General features: G+C 38.2%; 1 protein-coding gene and 1 long non-coding RNA gene across 7 annotated transcripts in view; one reads left to right on the forward strand and one right to left on the reverse strand.

Moving 5' to 3' along the window:
• The window catches only part of NTNG1 (netrin G1), a 152,777-nt gene that overhangs the window by 91,576 nt on the left and 44,246 nt on the right, over positions 1 to 16,955 (reverse strand). The window lies entirely within an intron of this gene.
• On the forward strand, positions 1,683 to 13,978 carry LOC116230589 (uncharacterized). Of its 2 annotated transcripts, XR_016469159.1 has the most exons (7): positions 1,683 to 1,838; positions 2,087 to 2,189; positions 4,847 to 4,915; positions 6,592 to 6,671; positions 9,739 to 9,896; positions 10,495 to 10,700; positions 11,956 to 13,978. It is a non-coding gene; the product is annotated as an uncharacterized LOC116230589 (long non-coding RNA). The 2 variants fall into 2 exon arrangements; XR_016469158.1 differs by lacking the exon at positions 4,847 to 4,915.

Below are 16,955 nucleotides of genomic sequence, written 5' to 3' on the forward strand. Positions count from 1 at the left end.
TGAAAGAAATTCAGTGTAAGAAAATGCCAGATTTTTTTAAAAGATCTATTAGTCTCTAAAGATTTGGCACTTTGTCTCGTGAAACACAGGCCTAACTAATTAATCTTCATGACAATAGCTCCATGAGATAGGGACCCTACCCCAAATTTACATATAGCTCAGAAATAGAAAGACTTCGCATGATGAATTCTCTAAACCCTGTTTATATTGTAATTTCTTCCAAAGCCTTACGGTGTCTCACCTCAGGCAATTCCTAGTACCCAGAGTAGCTCATGAATTATTATTATTATTATTAGATCATGCCTTTCTCCAATACTAGGAACTGAAAATGTTTTGTAGAAAAAAAGATTTAAAAATTTGCATTGTCATCTAGAGAAGACTGTTTTCCTCTTTCCATAGGCCTTCTTTGATGTTTAACAGGAATGCAGGGCAGAACTAATCTGATGAATAGGGGGTACAAACTATATCTTCTAAATCTCTACAGGCTTCTGGAATTTTCTGATTCACACTACCATATCACCACTGATATTATATGATCACATTTGCAAAGGCATTTCATTCCTATCAGAACATTATTTCTTTGTAATTCCTCAACATTCTTTTCTTTGAAATGCTTTCCAAATTACTAGGCAAGCAGGTTTTTGTTTCTTCTGAAATAAGGACCCACTTCTTGTGGGACAAATCCTGCTCTGAGGCTGCCTTTGAGTTGGCAATGTTGCTGATGTTATTTTGACCACTTGGTAATTCTGGAATTAATGGTATTTTTTGTCAGATTTGCTGGCACTGAGTATATATTTTTGTTGTTTGAGAAATTGTTTTCCTCTTGTATCAGTGGGTATCTGGCAATATAATCACTTTCTTATTTATAGCTTTTGTAATGTCATGAGGTGCACACTACTGGGACCTCATCACACTTAGCTCTGGCTAAACAATATGACAACAGTTCCAAGAAAATCTAAGTTTCTTTATATGCCAGATACACATTTGGGTTTGAGAAACTGAAATCACAGGGGACAGAATCCATTCCTGTCAGGATACTGGCACCTGTCCTAGCAAAGCCAGCCTATCTGTCAGAGTCCTCCTCAGATACAGCAGCACAGGACATGGATCACCATGGACCTGCTCAGCTCCCCCTGTGCATTTCTGTCAGACTGGCTCATGCAGCTGTTCTGCCACCCTGCAGGGATCCTGATGGGAAAGGGTGCCCTTCGCTTTACATTCAGTGGTCTGATCCAGACTTCATCTTGCTCAATTTAGAATTTAGAAAGGAAGCCACTTTGGGAAGGAATAAAGAAAGGAACTCTCTACAGTGCCATTCCTGTGTTAGAAAAAGCAATGCTAAGGCAACTGGTGTGATCCTACTGAGGGATGTTCTCAGATATCACAGTGGATCAGAGAGAGAATAGAGCATTGTTAAAACCAAGAAACAAGATTATCTCAATGATGACAGAGGAATTAAGGTGCTGGAAACAGTAAGGATTTTTTTTTCTTTTTCTGTTAGAAATCATTGATTCAGAGTTTCAGTCCTTAAGGGACATCTATTGATTGCAAAAAGAAATATTCTGTGAGGACAAGGTGTTCCCCATCTGCTCTTAACAATCAGTGCCACCTGGTTCCCAGGCCTGGCTCTATTTAAATGCAGGTGAAAGGCTTTTTCTGACTCTTTCTCCTGGGTATGCTGTAGGCTTGTGTTGATCCTCGTAGAACTTTCTGGGTTATCCTACTGTCCAGCTCTTGCCATGCAGGGGGTTATTAATTGAATCCCTCGGATTCCTGGCTGTGTGGAATGGTGCCCATCCATGAGAGGATAGCTGCTGAAGATGCTCCTGTCTTTTCAGGTGCTGCTCCCCAGAAATTTTGTGTTGGGGAAGATTTCAGGAAACTTTATGGTACTAATATTGCAGTCTCTGGGGGCTGATGAACCACACTGATGTGGATGGACTAGAAAATCCTCCTGGGCAGGGTGGGTGATTGCTGTAAGCCATGCTTAGCTGATTCCTCCTGTCTATCCCACATGTGTGTGAATACTGTGAGGTATTTTCCTGGTAGATGGCACAAATAACTATTCTGTTTTTATTTCATACAGACAAACCGAAGCAATATATCTGGCTAGTCATGGAGGCAGCAGACATGTGATGGCTTTGGTTTCTGCCTTCTCACTGGCTCCTGAGAAAGTTCCATCTCCTGTGGTAAGGCTCTCTTTTTCCTTCTGGAGAATGGCTCTTGAGTAACATCTGTGGAGACTCATGCAAAGCAATGATGTAATGAATCCTGGCATTTGAGTACATTTAGATATGGGCCAAGAATTTTAGCTTGATTTCTGTGTAAATAAAATGAAATGAGTAGAAGAGTGAGATGTGTTGTTTAACTGAAGAGCTGCTATGTAATGTTCAGTGCACTGCTTTCCTGCACTAATTTAGGCAGCTGCTTTTTGGATGGCTCTTCAAATAGAACATCCATCACAGTTCTGAAAAACTGAACTACTGCATGAGGTTAAAAATCAGTTATGTAGAAACAATTAAATCTGTAGAAGAAGTATTGAGAAATGAGCATGTAGCTTTGTACTAGGTTAAATAAAAATGGTATGTCATTAAAGAGGAGAATTATCATAATATTTGTGACCATATTTAAAAGGAGATAAAAGGAAAGCTTTTCACCAAGGTCTGTATGGTATCTGTTGAGTCATGGCCTGAACCACTGATTGAGCACCTGAGGAAAGGATCTGGTCAACTGTGGGAGCACAGGTGAAGGCAATTCAGCTGTATGACTGAAAGGCATGGAGCCTGGCTGCACCTTTCTTAGTCCCCATTTAAGGGTTTGCTGCTGCTTTGGAAGGATCTCTGTTTGGAGACTCCCTTGTGGAGTCTTTCCTGTGAGCCGAGATCTTTAGAGATGGGTGAGCACCTTTACTTTTCCTTTTAAATACCATCCAATCTGTGCTGGTCCCTTTGCTGTTACATTCCTGCATCATCCTTCCACTGTGTCATCTTTCCAATTGTAACAAAAGTTTCACTGGTTACTTATATTATGGTAAGATTTTTGTATATAATCAGGATTTTTCATGCAGTTTATAAATCTTTATGATATGGCTGGACTGAAGCTTTTCAACATCAAATTGTCACACATAGTTTAATGTTGCTCATATTTCTTTGTGAGAAATAAATAAAAACCCTGTACTTTTCTTTTTACTAGGTTATTTTTCAATCCAGAAGGTTTCTAAAACACACTGTGGCCCATCAATGTAGCTTCAAGAATTAGCTGACAGTCCACCAAAGCAGTCACAGCTTTTTAATAGTACACAGCTGTTCTACAGTATCCATCTGCTTAGAGTGGAACTGAAGGCTGCTACATTCAACTGAGAGTTCAAAAGTACTTTACGTAAGCAGAATCAAATTGTGTAATGCAAAATAGGAAGCAATTCCCAAACAAGACTTTTTGTTTATTCCTACCATACCTAAATATAAAATAACAATGGACAGCTCAGTACAGGCAGTTGCTATAATGATGAAGGAAACAAATTTAGAATGACACCCACTGAAGCTTTATGCTTTTGACTTCCATGCAGGATCTCACTAGGTAATGAAAGTTTGAAATGCTGATGTCATGCTAGGACAGTGTAAAACTAAAACTTTTACCTGTGCTTCACACAATAGCTCAGGCTGCATGTTTAGTTTGGCTGACTGCACAACATGATAGGCTATATGCTTTACAATTAGTGCTTAATAATTTGCCAATTTTCAGATTCAGTGAATCTCAAATTGCAGTTACTGATCCTTATTGTGTAGTTTAAAATGATGTTCTGATGGCTGCATTTGCAAGGGTGGTGTGCACAGGAATGACCCTGAGCTGTAGTTGCCTTGCAGCCACGTGCTTGCTTGTGGCCCTACCTTTTCCTTGCAGCAAGTCAGAGTAAGGCCTTCCAGACACTACTGCTAATTTAACGCTAAATGAGAATGAAGTTATTTAAAGCAGCAAGAAATTAGCCCTTTTAAGTTGCGTGGTTGAAAGGTAAGGGAATTCTTGGAGGGAAAAAAAAAAAAGAAAAAAACATATTGTGCAATTTTTCTTTCCAGTCTGGCACTTTGCAGTAGATCCACTTGGAAAATCCTTTCTTTCTTTAGAACAGTACCTCTGCTGTGGCCTTGCTGCTGCGTCAGGCAGCCTAACAGTTTGCTGATTGCTCAGTCTCTTCCTTGTACTGGGGGGCTGAAGGTCTTCAAGGACAAATTTCCTACAGACTTGGAGACCTCCACCTTTTTATCATCAGTTGTGCCTGTCACCTTTGTGCCTAGCAGTTATGTAGCTATGTGGTGAGCAGGATGGGAGGACTCAAATGTCTGGAATGCAAGTGTTTCTTTTCCCAGTTTGTGTTCCATTGAATCAAGTCTCTGATCTGACATACAGCTTGGCTACACGAGTGTCAGAAGGGACGCAACAGCTGGGGACTGAAGTGAAGCAATATAGATTGGCTGGCTTAAGAGCAACATGAAAGTGCGCCATAAATTGTGATCAAAGAGCTGAATTGCCTGTTCTGTCATATTTGTGCTTATCTGTAAAAAGATAATTTGTATATACAAATATAACTTACACATTCAAATAGCTATTTATGCTGTAAAAGACTCTTCTGAGGGTATAAATGTGCACTGGACTTTGGTACAACTAGTTCTATCCTGGCAAAATTGCTTTCAGTAAATATGTTACCTCAAGGAATCATTAGGATTTTATTCTTAAGAACAGCAGGATTTAGGACAGCAAATTTGGATTCTTTACTTTATGTGGAAACATAGTGCATGCAAATGCTACTGAGGTCTGTACTGCGGACATTTCTTTTGTCTATTCTGTATAGGTATATTCAGATATAAAGAATTTGCTTTCTACAGTCAGTGCTTTTTCCTCTCTGTATGCATACATACAGGTATGTGAACATGCTTCAACTTTTCTTCTGCTTCATCTACTTTTTTCATAGAAGTGAAAGAGTTCTGGAAATGTGAAATATGCTACACCTTGAAAGAGCAGCTGATTATGGTGGAAGGCACATTACATTATCTCATTGTGTTTGTAGGCCTCACATTTTACTCTGAATACTGGCAAACTGTCATGATGAAGGCTGATAAAACGAAATGTTCCATCAAGCTATACTGATTGACTGAAGTGTATACAAAACGATTTTCATGCACTGAAACAGAAATTTCTGTACTAGAAAATAAAAAGGGGCAATAAAACAAAACCCAAACCAGAGATAAGAAATGTCTTAAAGCCAGTTAAGCATCTACCCTTAGGGAACAGGTCTTACAATTTCTTTTTTTTTTTTTTAACTTCAACTTAAAAGATGCTGTCCTCTTGCCTAAATGTGTAACTACAACAAATATTCATGTCTATTCTTCATAATATGTGGGATATTAAGTACAAAATATGCCAAGACAATGAGCAGAAGGGTACTAAATCCTCCGTGGCAGTCATTAATGATTACCTGTCACAAACTGCAGTTGGCTTTAATTTAATTTTCAAGGTACAATTCCTGCCTCCTCTGTAGGAGACCTAAGCCTGCTGTAGAGCATTCTTGAAGAGCTGCATTAGTTAACTTGTTTATCAAATGTGATACATCCCTCCATGTTTTGTGTCTCAAATGTGCTATTTTTCAAAAAGGAAGTCATTCTGAATAAATTGATATTTTATTAGTCTTCACAATGAGGCAAGTGTTGAGTGCAGTTGAACAGTTAATTCTCTAAACATTCATCTCTTACTAGGATAGCATTGGAAATAGGAAGCTTTGCTAAACCAAGGCAGGTTGTCTTTCCCTGTAAATTATTGTCCCTATTCTGCATGCTCATACCAATTTAAATGAGCTGTTCATGCAATTCTATATAATGTAGCATGTTTCCCTATGAATAAGGGTAGCAAAATTGTTACTTAGTTCCAGGAAAAATCACTGAATTCATGTTGTAGTACGATATTTAGTTTTGCATATTAATTTCCAGCTGTAGATCTCCAGATGATTTGCAGTCTTGAGCTGCCTGCAAAGTTAAGGCTTTGTAAGAGCATCACAGAGGTGAAGTGATGAGCAGTGATTAAGCCAAGAACAGACCCCTTTCCTTTACCCTACAGGCTTTTCCCTAACAGAAGTTGTTTTTCTTTGTTTTAATTTTTTTTTTTGCCATAGAGAAGAGAAAGTGCAGAGCCAGACAACAAATAAAAAGAACTAAAAAGGAGAAATTCTGGTTGGGAATGTCTCAATTGCACTTCTGGGACTGTCTGCATCCGTAGGCACAATTCATTCCAGTCCTGAGCATTATTGATTTTATGCCTGAGGATTTCATGCAAAATTGTATTTCTATATTAACTGTAATTTTATTTCTGGTTCTCAATGTCAGTATTGTTTTTTCAGAATTTCTGACCTGCTTCTGTATTATTACTGCATCTACTGCCATTTTTAATAAGCTTTAGAGCCAGTAGATTAACACTGAATGTCAAACACCACAATTAGAATTGCCACTGTTACACAGAAACATTGCTTTAATATATTAAAAAAAATAACCTTTTTCTATTGCCTCAGAATCTGCATTCATTTTTGTTGTATTTGCTTTTTCTCAGAATTTTCTGGGCTCAGAGGACCTGTGTACGTGAACCATGGAAAGGAAGAAGGAAAAGTGACATAAACAAAAATGACAATTGTAAGTGAAATTCAATTTCATTTCATTTCTCTTAAAAGGTGGGCTACGCTGTTTTGCTGTCATTTATTTGTCAAGATGAAAAAATAAGTGTTTCTAATGAATCAGTCTATACCTACATAACATGGACTTACTAGAGAAACAAATTTAAATGTTGAATGTCATTATTCAAAGAAGCAGTGCTGTACACATACACCCAATGAATTGTGTACCATCTCTATGCATTCAGATTACAGCACATAGTACTCTGAAAGAGAACAAAGACGCTCATTAAGTCCCCATTAGTGTAACACATCAATATAAGTAATTCAATCAATACATACAGTATTTTTTGAGGAAAGGTAGCAAATGTTATGATAAGCTGGCAATTTACTCATTTATGTGCTGGAGTCTGTCATGTAATTTTCTTTGTTACATATATCCACAATCAGAAATAAAGGTACATCACTGAGAAATATACAATAATTTCCTAAAATGATCTGTACTAAAACTGCTACCAGAAGTGTAAATTTTGCAGATGTTAGGTGATTGCACTGACTCCTAACAGCCTGCCACTTGCAAAATGTACTTCATTATGCTAATCCCAGCTGGCAGACTGCAGGGCAGGAGCAACAGAAGCAGCTGCTCCACGCAGAGGTGGGGCTGTGAAAGCAGTGTTATCCCTGCTTCTGCCTCAAGTAGGGGGCTCACAGTGATGGGAAGTGCAGATACATTCCTGATGACATTTCTTTTTCATGGCTGCAGTTACTGTCCCAAATGGCACTGACTTTTGAGCTTGGAAAGAAACTTTTTATCTAAATTAAAGAGCACCTCTAAATGGAAGAAATGCCTGGGATAAAAGCATGTAACACATTTATTTGGCACGTAACTGTATGTGTAGCATACAACTTCCTTCAATTGAGCCACATTTCCTCATTGACTTTACTGGGAATAAATCGGAATCTGGAAACCTTCTTTCACTGTAGTGCTGTGATTAGGACTGCACAGCATTAGGTTGTGTTTCCAACTTCTGCAGCCTCTGTTGTAGCAAGGAGGAGGCTTGATTACATATGTGGTGTTGGCATCAGTTCTCCAGCTCAGGTTTACTTGTGAGCCTCAGCACTGCCAGGCTCTTGCCCTGCATACACGTGGTGTTGCTGCTTCTGTGCCTGTGTTGTTAGCCTCTATCAGTGCTATGCCTGGCTGCACGTGGCTGAATGGCACATAATGTGAATGCACCCTAAAAATACATATACCCTATGGTAAGTGGTGGGTGCTCTAAACAAGAGGAGACTACATGTAATTTTTCTATAGCAGAAGGAACAAACTTTCTACAATTGCCTGCTAGGATGCTGAAGGTATGGTTTAAGGGCAAGGATTCCTTTTATCCCAACACATTACAATTCATTACAGAGTAAGATGATAACAGAAGCTCTGAGTACGCTCTTCTCCCTGCACCACCCTAGGAAGCAATAAATTAGAGTATATTATGTTCCCTATCAGTTCTACCCATCACAGGCTTGTCTTGCTGGAGACATGATAAAGAGAAACACCTCAGATAAAGTAATGCAATTAACTGCTGCCATTTGAAATCTGAAAAATTATATTTCCTCATTCCCAGCCCATCTGTCTGTTTTACTGTTTTTTAGTAGAAATGCTGTTTAATGACTTGCTGGCTGCCTGTAGAACTCCTTTCTGTAGTGCAGGCTGATGTCCTACAAGAAAGGTCAAAAGCTTGCAGCAGTAGCAGCCAACCCATAGCTGCCCTGGGACAGGAATATCTGGATGGGAATGCATCCTGCAGCCCTGCTGAGGGCACGATGGCCACATCAGTCCTGTAAGGCTCATGTGTGCCTTTGAGGTGAGAGGATCCTGTGGTGGGACCATGCAGGAACCAGAGCCAGGAAGGTGTAGTAACCTGACCATGGCACTAGATTTTCCTTGGTGTATTTCTGCAGTTTAAGCAATATAGTGCCTTCCAGCATTTATCTTTAAAGGGACTTACAGCTCCTAGTTTGTACTAGAGGAGCTATGTGAAGTACACATATTAGAATGGAAAATAGTAGTCTATAAAATGGGCCACTATTTGTAAGGGTGCAAAAGTAAAAGCCCTCAGAGAAAGTGAGTTGGTTTTTTTTTTCCTCAGATGCAGAATTCAGGGCTGTGCTATGCCATGCACAAAAACAATGTGCCTCTCTAAAACTATGCAGCATTTCAGTTTTCTCAGTTACACTTTATATAAAACACCTTGCATGTACCACATGAGTATGATCAGGCCCAAAATAAAGGTTTTTAAGGGTGGGGAGTGGCATAGCTCTACTTGTAACGATGACCTTTAAGAAAGCATACAAAAACACCCCGTTCAGCGTGGCCATCTGTGATGTGTTAATGAAAAAAAATAAAAGCAACTTCAAAAGATTTATGCCCTTAGATTTCTTCTTATCTCCTAATTTTTGATTGGGCATATGCTGCGTGTGATGCAGTGAAATCAATGAAAAATAGCTCTAAATTTTAGCTGATGGCTGGAGTCAGCTTAGGGTCCTAAATTTTAAATGGATTTGAGATTTTCTGTGAATTTAGTTGCATAGAATTTGAATATATTAGTTCAATGAACAATATTTTATGTTGATGCTTGCAAATTTGAAAGTTGGCCAAAAATTAAAAGATAAATAAGAAAGCAAGTCTGTTAAATTATCTTTGATTTTAATACCCTTGCTATGTCATGATGAACTATTTTGAATGGTTTATTACTGTAATTTATCTGACAAGCAACCTGAGAGTCACTGGTCTTTGTCATAGAAGCTATTTAAAAAAAAATAACAACTACCTCCTTGTTTGTGACTATCACCATCTATATCTCTGTACTTACCTGTACGTATTTTGGAATGCATTCCCGACTAGCTTTAGATTATAAAATCAATTCCTCCATCTGACATTATGCCTAGTCAAGCTTTCTGAAGGCCAATATTTCTTAGACTGCTTTGCTAGACTTAATTTTAGAATCGTTATTTTGCGGAATTAAGAAATGGAAGTACAAAAATAAATATTTAAGCTTGCAAGAAGCTTCAACTCTGACAACATTCTCTTGCAGTGTCTTGTCTTGAACTAGACTGGGGAAACTGTATATACACATATATGTGGATGACTGGAAGCCTGCCTAATGCCAGAAGTTTGGCTATGATGCTCAAAACCAGAATTTTCAGAGTGTTTTGCTATCCGTGAACATGTTAGAAGAAAATTTTTGAAACTGTGAGTATGTTGAATACACGAAGGGAGATTTAAGTATTTATTATGTGATTAAAAAAACTTTATGCCACAGTAAATGTTTTATTAGGACTTTATGATTTTATTCCAATTCTCTGAAGCTTCTTTCAGTGAGACCTATCCTTGGATTCAATTAAATTAATTCATAGTCAGGAATTCATTGAAATCAACAGATGTTCTTACTGAATAAAACCTGAGAGGCAATAGAATGAAAGCTCCAGGAGGTATCTGAGTATTTATGAGGTCCCAGATCATCTTGTCACTTTCCAGCAGCTTTTAGCTCCACATGCATCACACTCCTCTGAAGCTGCCCTGATTTGCCATCAGCTGATCTCTCTCTGATGCCAGCTCAGGCAAGTGACTTAACCTCAGTGTGCATGATGTTTCTTGAGCTACAAGCATAGCACTGTGTCTTCAGCTTGGGCTAGCCTAATTGCCTTCTTGCTCCCAAGTTATTCAGTATTTTTCCTTTTGTTATGCCTTAGTTTCAGCTGAGATGGAATTGTTTTCTTCAGAGTGTCTGGTATGATGCTATACTTTTGGTTCATGGAGAAAAACAATGTTGATAACACACTGTTTATAGGTGCTGTTAAGCAGTTGTTGTACAGAGCCAAGGCCATCAAAGAAGGGGCACGAGGAGCTGTGAGGGAACAGAATAAGGACAGCTGACTTAAGCCAAAGGGATATTCCTTACCATATGACATCGTGTGGAAGGAGATTTGAAGGGAGTGAGAGTTCATTTCTTCCTTCTGCTACTAAGGGGGCACGCTGGGTACTGGTCAGAGCGTGGTAAGCAATTGCTTTTGCATCACTTATGTACGTTCATGTATATATAGTAATAACTATTATCCTTCTTCTTTTCTCTGCCTTAGTAAATAGCTTTACCTCAGACCAGGATTTCTACTTTGTTTTTCCTGATTTTCTGCCTCATCCCATTGGAAGGAGGGGAGTGAGCCACCTGCTGGGTTAAACCATTAGTCAACCTAAGAACTGAACGTGATCCCTGGAGTTTCAAATAAATTCCTGTTATGCTAAAAGGCTAGGTTTTAGTTTGATATGGATATAAAGAGAAACATAGAAAAAGGAAGAGTTTGAAGGAGCAGGCAGAGACTGGTGTGTGTGGTTTAATCTGGGTTATCCTGCAAATGCTCTCAATGTGGGATAGGCAGAAAAATGCAGATAAAAAGGCAGAAAAACAAATGTATGACATGAGGAAACACGAATAACAAGTGTTTTTGTCTGAGTGTAAGCTGTGCCTTGTAGTAGAGCTGCTTCCTCAATACCACCTTTTGTTAATTAAAGAAATGCTTTATAACAGAATAGCTGTCATAGATGATATAATTGCTATCACTAGGATATCTTAATTAAATTACACTGCAGGCCACAAGTCCTTCAGGGCACCTTCATTTAAGATGCTTGATATTTGTCAGTCACCACCATGAATGGGTTATTATTCTTTCAGTACCACCTACAAATGGGAGCTTTATTAGCAGAGTCTGCAGCAGTAGGGTGAAGCGAGGCTTAGGCTGGTGTAAATACAAGTGATAAAAGAACTGAAAAAGACTACATAGCCAGAATTTGTCATTAACAATTGAATTATATGTTAAAGATGGGTTTTAAACTCAATACTGTCAATACTGCTATTTGTTCTTGCTCATAGTTGAGGAGACTGCCAACCCATATTCAGCCTTTTGATGCCAGAGGTTCAATTAGACTCAACATCATAAGTCTCTATACAATGTTTATGGTTCAGTTACCATAGTAGGATTAATCTAATGGTTTAAGCTAGACAGAGGGGGGAAAAAAAGTCTTTCTGCTGGGTTATTCTACATATTAATATTTGTTTACACTTTGCTTCTGCAGTAGCAAGTCACAGAGTGGTCTTAGACCAACAGCTTGCCGAAAGGTGCTGCCATGAGGCATTCCCAGTCTTGACAGCATTTTAATAGATCTGATTGTCAGTTTTATTATTTTGCCAAGTGCCAGTTTCTCTTTCATTGCTGTCATGGTGATGTGCTGTCATGCACTGTTCTTTGAATCTCAGGTGTTCGCTTGTTCCTGTATCTTGGAGAAGGTTTCTAATCATGCAGCAGAACAGCCACAACCTGCAATCATGAGTTCATGAGTATATCAGGAGTCCTAATGCTCCACAGAGAGATGTAAGGAGCAACAGTAAGACTGGGCCTCACAAATATTCGGTGCTGCTCCTCTCCTATTTGGGATGGGCAGGTCCTTCATGTGCCACTCCTAATTCCCACCAAAGACTGTGGAAATTTTTGCATGAGCGAAAATTGAAGTTGATTTTCTCCAAGACAAACAAACAGTAGTAAGAGTCCATGATGTTGAAAGTCTTCCAAAAAAAAAAGTTAGATAAAAGAAAGAAGGAATACACCACATAATATCTGAGTACTGTGAGTAAAATCAAGTTGTAAGGGCACTGCAGGGATAAGTGATGTACCCCTTCAATCACCTCAGATGAAGACTTTTGCTGTTTTATTCTTTGGAGTTATTTTATTGCTGGACTCTGTATAATTTTTTCCTATTTCTGTGTTGTTTTTAAATTGGTTATGAAGTATGACATAAAATAATTCACTGAGTTGAAGTTAGGAATGCACAGAATGTTCTGCAAAAAGTACTACTTTGAGAACAGGCTGCAACATTACATCTGCGCAGCATTAGTAGAATGGTCAGCAATGATGTGTGCACACATACCTTTGGAAACAAAACTCTTCTGGGCTACTGATGTATCAAAAATAACAAATGTGAAAGTGATCTTGTAGGGAAGTATAAGTTTAACCGATAAAAGCAGCATTCCAGATTCCGTTCTCCTTAGTGATTTCATGTATTCTATCTTTAAAATACTTTAAAGGGCATCAGCAGTGTAAGTCAAATGGTAAGATGTGCTCAAAGGATTCATGTCGGCTTTTGAGTTATTAGACAAATAAAGACTGAGAAAGGCCTGCTTAATTTTTGCACTCATCCATAACAATTCAAGTACTTGTGAGGAGAACACAATTTCTTTATTTTAGTGCAGTTTCTCTTTCAATTTTAGAGGAAAATTGTGTTTATCTGCTGGTGCATGACTTACTGCAAGAGTAGTGACATAGAAAGTAGATTTTGTGCTACATCCCTAAACTATTCCGAAGCTTGAGGGGAGATCATCTGTAGTCTCCTGGATAATGTCAGTAGTGGCTGAGTAAAATCTCCCTAGAAATATGCATTTACTCTTCAGTGCTGTGAAAACCTAGATAAAATCAGGACTACGTTGCTTGCTTTCTCATTCTGAATAAATGCTATGGGAAAGTCTGTTTAAGGCAGGATAAAGTGGGAATAACTTTTGTGACTTCATTAAAGCTGTGGTTGACCAGAAAGTTAGGGAATTAAATCCACGTGCATATATGAAGTTTTACTAGATTATCTTTAATTAAAATCAATTTTCTCTGAAAAAACACATCAGCACCTCTGAAGACAAAGACTTTGACATTCAAGTACGTGTGAGCTAAATTAAGTTTTGTTTTCCCAACCACTCACAACTGATGCTGCTACCGTTATTGGCATTTTCGCTTGTGAAAGTACTTAAGCCTCAGAAATGTAAAGTTTTACAGACAGAGAAGCAGCACTTGTGCAATACTTTTCATAGGAAGTGTTTATTGACAGATGCTGTTCCAAACCTTCCAGCTAAAGAAAAAAATGTGAATTCTTTATTCACAGCTGAGAGCGTTTAGTCCCCAGAGTAGCCTCCCTGAAGGTACTGCAACTATTTCTGAGAGCTAATTGTGTGGATAACATGCAATACTGTAAAATGGGATTGGTGACTGGAGTGTTGTTAGGAGTGCTTGCTTACAGAAATTCAGCTATAAAACAAAGCTGTCCTTACTTATGATTTTTACAGGTAGACTGTGGACTGTCTCTTTGGTCAAGCAAACAGCCTGAAAGGAAAGTTACTAGGGAAAAAAAAAAGCAGAAACGGATTCTAAAATAAGTTATTACTGTCGGTGACACTGTCTAAAACTAAAATAGAGAGGTGATAATGGTACGAAACAGGAAAGGAGGAGTGTGAAGAATTGAGGTCATCAGAAAAGAAGAAAATAATTGAAACTCAAAAAACCCACTTTTTTTTTCCTCATTAATCCTCATTTCTTTTAGATTATTCCTCAGGAAATCATAGCCAGGTCTTTTTTTCCTAAATGATAAAACAATATATGGGAGTTCTTCTGTTCTTTTTGAAAAATTGGTGATGGAGAAGATTGTCTGTTAATACAGTCCTACGTATTCAGTATTAACACGCAGAAGGTCCTACTTCCTTGGAGTTATGAATATACAATCTGGAAGTAGGCTCTTATTGGACTCAAGCACCTTCCCAGACAAGGTTAAAAAGTACTTTTTCTTCTTTTCAGCACTCTTTCTGAATTTGACAGGTATTCGGCTACAGTTTCTTCCCATTTCCTAGAACATGATGTTCTAGCAAGAAGTTATTTGTGTCAAAACTGCTCTCATAACTCTTCTGATCAATTGTGCCTTTAGTCCCCATTTTAGTCATGGTCCCAATTTCTTTATTCTAGGAGCTAATATCCTAAGAAGAAGGTAACCATTATAATCAGCAACCTGCACAGCATTTCACGTATCCCTAGTCAAAGCACGATGGATATGTTCACAAGGGAAAATCAGGGAAAAACTACTTCACAAAAATGCCTGTATGTGCCTGTGGGACTTGTCCTGAGATGGTAATGTTAGCACTGAAAGTGTAGGGTAATAGGATCATGCATTACTTGGAGTTCCCAGAGGTCTTGGCTCTTTATTGCTAGCTTTTTTTTTTTTTTTAACATGTGCTAACACAATCCAAATAGCAGAGCTACTCATGCACATAAAATGACTGCTTCATTTTGCTGAGTGTGAGGTGAAGAATTGAGTGCCTGGTCTGAAGACGGCAGGCTACCTACAATGAAGAATTCTGCACACAAAAAGGAAAGTATAAGAAAATAAAAGGTCACCATCTTATGATGGGTAAAGCAAATAGGATGGAAAAATGTTAGATTACAAAAAATGAATTACCATTAAGTCATTTTACCTACCGTAAAATTTTCTCTCATTCCTCCATCTTACTAGCCATTATGCTAAATAACTAAATAAGGAGTAAAGATGAGAACAAGAACTTCTCATGCAGAGCAGTTCGAAGTGAAACTTTATGCAGTTCTCTTTTTTCTCCAATTCTTCAAACCCCCCCAAAAGTCTAACGATGCTCTTTGAAAGAGTGCATGCCTGTGAGCCATGGCAGGCTTTTAATGGAACTTGACTGTAATTTAATTTTTATGTCTTGCAACGTTAAATAATTTTACTTAATGTGCCATCTTTAAAAATAAAAGCATAGGGATATGGAGAAATATAAGATGGTGCGTTTGATGTAAGATAGATTTATACATTTCCACTGGCGGTCTGGAAATGTTATTCACTGATGCATTATCTGCTTAACAGCTGGCAACTCTAGCAAGCAGGTTTGAAATGCAGTTTGGCAAATAAGTCTAGCTGGTGTCTCTAAAAAGTACTTTTTTCAAATGAGAAGTTTAATATCAGTTTACCTATTGAGTGGACAGTGTCTGTGGACGTGCACCAATCATTTCATTTAGACACACTGATGTACAGGATTTTGTTTGCTGGTTCTAAGATGTAGTGGGATATGAACTATTTTTTGAGCTGTTGCATTATATGTATCATCACCGCATCCAGTACCCAACGCTCTTTACTTTTAATGTAAGCAATAACATTTGACAAGGTGCCTCAGCCTAATGGCTAAAAATGAGAGTCCTCATGAATGCAGGACATGGAAACACTTTCTGATGGGAACTTCTACTGCCTCCACCAAGAAGACTCAAAGGAACCAAGCTCCTGTTAGAGATGGTAGCATCTTGAATGCTTGCCAAAATATTTTATCAGGTTTTGCTTTACTGAATTTTAAAGTACACATTTCCCCTTTTTATGCTTTAACTCCCCTAGAAGTGAAGACAGAAAATTGGGTAACGAAAGAAGATGACTGCCATGTAAAAAGCTATGAATACATCATTGCTGTTGCAAAGTTATATGAAATCCTATTATTATTTTAGCACTATATCAGAAGAAAATCTTTAAAACAGTTACTTAGAGCAGCTACGGATGCTACACTTCTATTTATGCCTTCTCCTTTTTTCACCTTCTCTTCAGTATGTTTTATTTTTTTGTATACAGCAGTTTATGATCATGTTTGTTATTTGGATAAAAAGGAGGAACAGGTCAGGCAATATGGACTGAGAATCTGCCCCGCTAATTAACATATTTCAAGAGTCCTGTAGGACATTAAAAAAAAACAAACAAAAAACCAAAAAACAACAAAACCAAAAGCTAACAGTATACGTTTGTCTTTAGTCTTTACCAGATCCTAGCATGCCCCCTAATCTGAGTTTTACTTGAATTAATCCTTGAATTCATTTAAAGCTAATGTATGTATAAATGCCTATCAAATCTTCAGCTTACTAAACGTAACTTTGTGCTTTTTTTTCTGCCACAGGAAACCAAACATTCCCTCCTTTGCCTCAAAACAGCAAGTATCTAGGAGAAACTTCATGCACCTCTTTGTTTGCCTGCAAAGCCTACGTTGCAGTGTTGTCAAACTATAATAGAAACCTGGATTTTTGCACATTGTGCAAAGAGTGTAGCAGCGAATCAGGTAAGTTCTTTTGTAAACTATTTGCCTTGTCCACACAAATCTGCCAATGGACATTTTTTTCTGTATGCTTTTTAATTTCTCTTTACTAGAGGCATATCATAGCCTAAGGCTGTGTTGTTATCTCTAGATTCAGGCACTTTAAATCACATATCTGCTTTATGTGTCTTCAATTTCCTAGCTTGATATTAATGCAGACGTTTGTCGTGGCTTCTCAATATAGCAGGTGTACGTATCCTCGCTTCTTGATGGCCCTGTCTGGCCTTTGTGTGTTTGTAAATGCTGAAGCCTAAAAGACGCTCTCCCCACAGAAACCACATGGTAAATGTAACAAGTAATCAATCTTCTGA

Source organism: Phasianus colchicus, chromosome 9, assembly GCF_987193195.1.
Source record: "Phasianus colchicus chromosome 9, bPhaCol1.hap1.1, whole genome shotgun sequence".
In the NCBI taxonomy this organism is placed as follows: Eukaryota; Metazoa; Chordata; class Aves; order Galliformes; family Phasianidae; genus Phasianus; species Phasianus colchicus.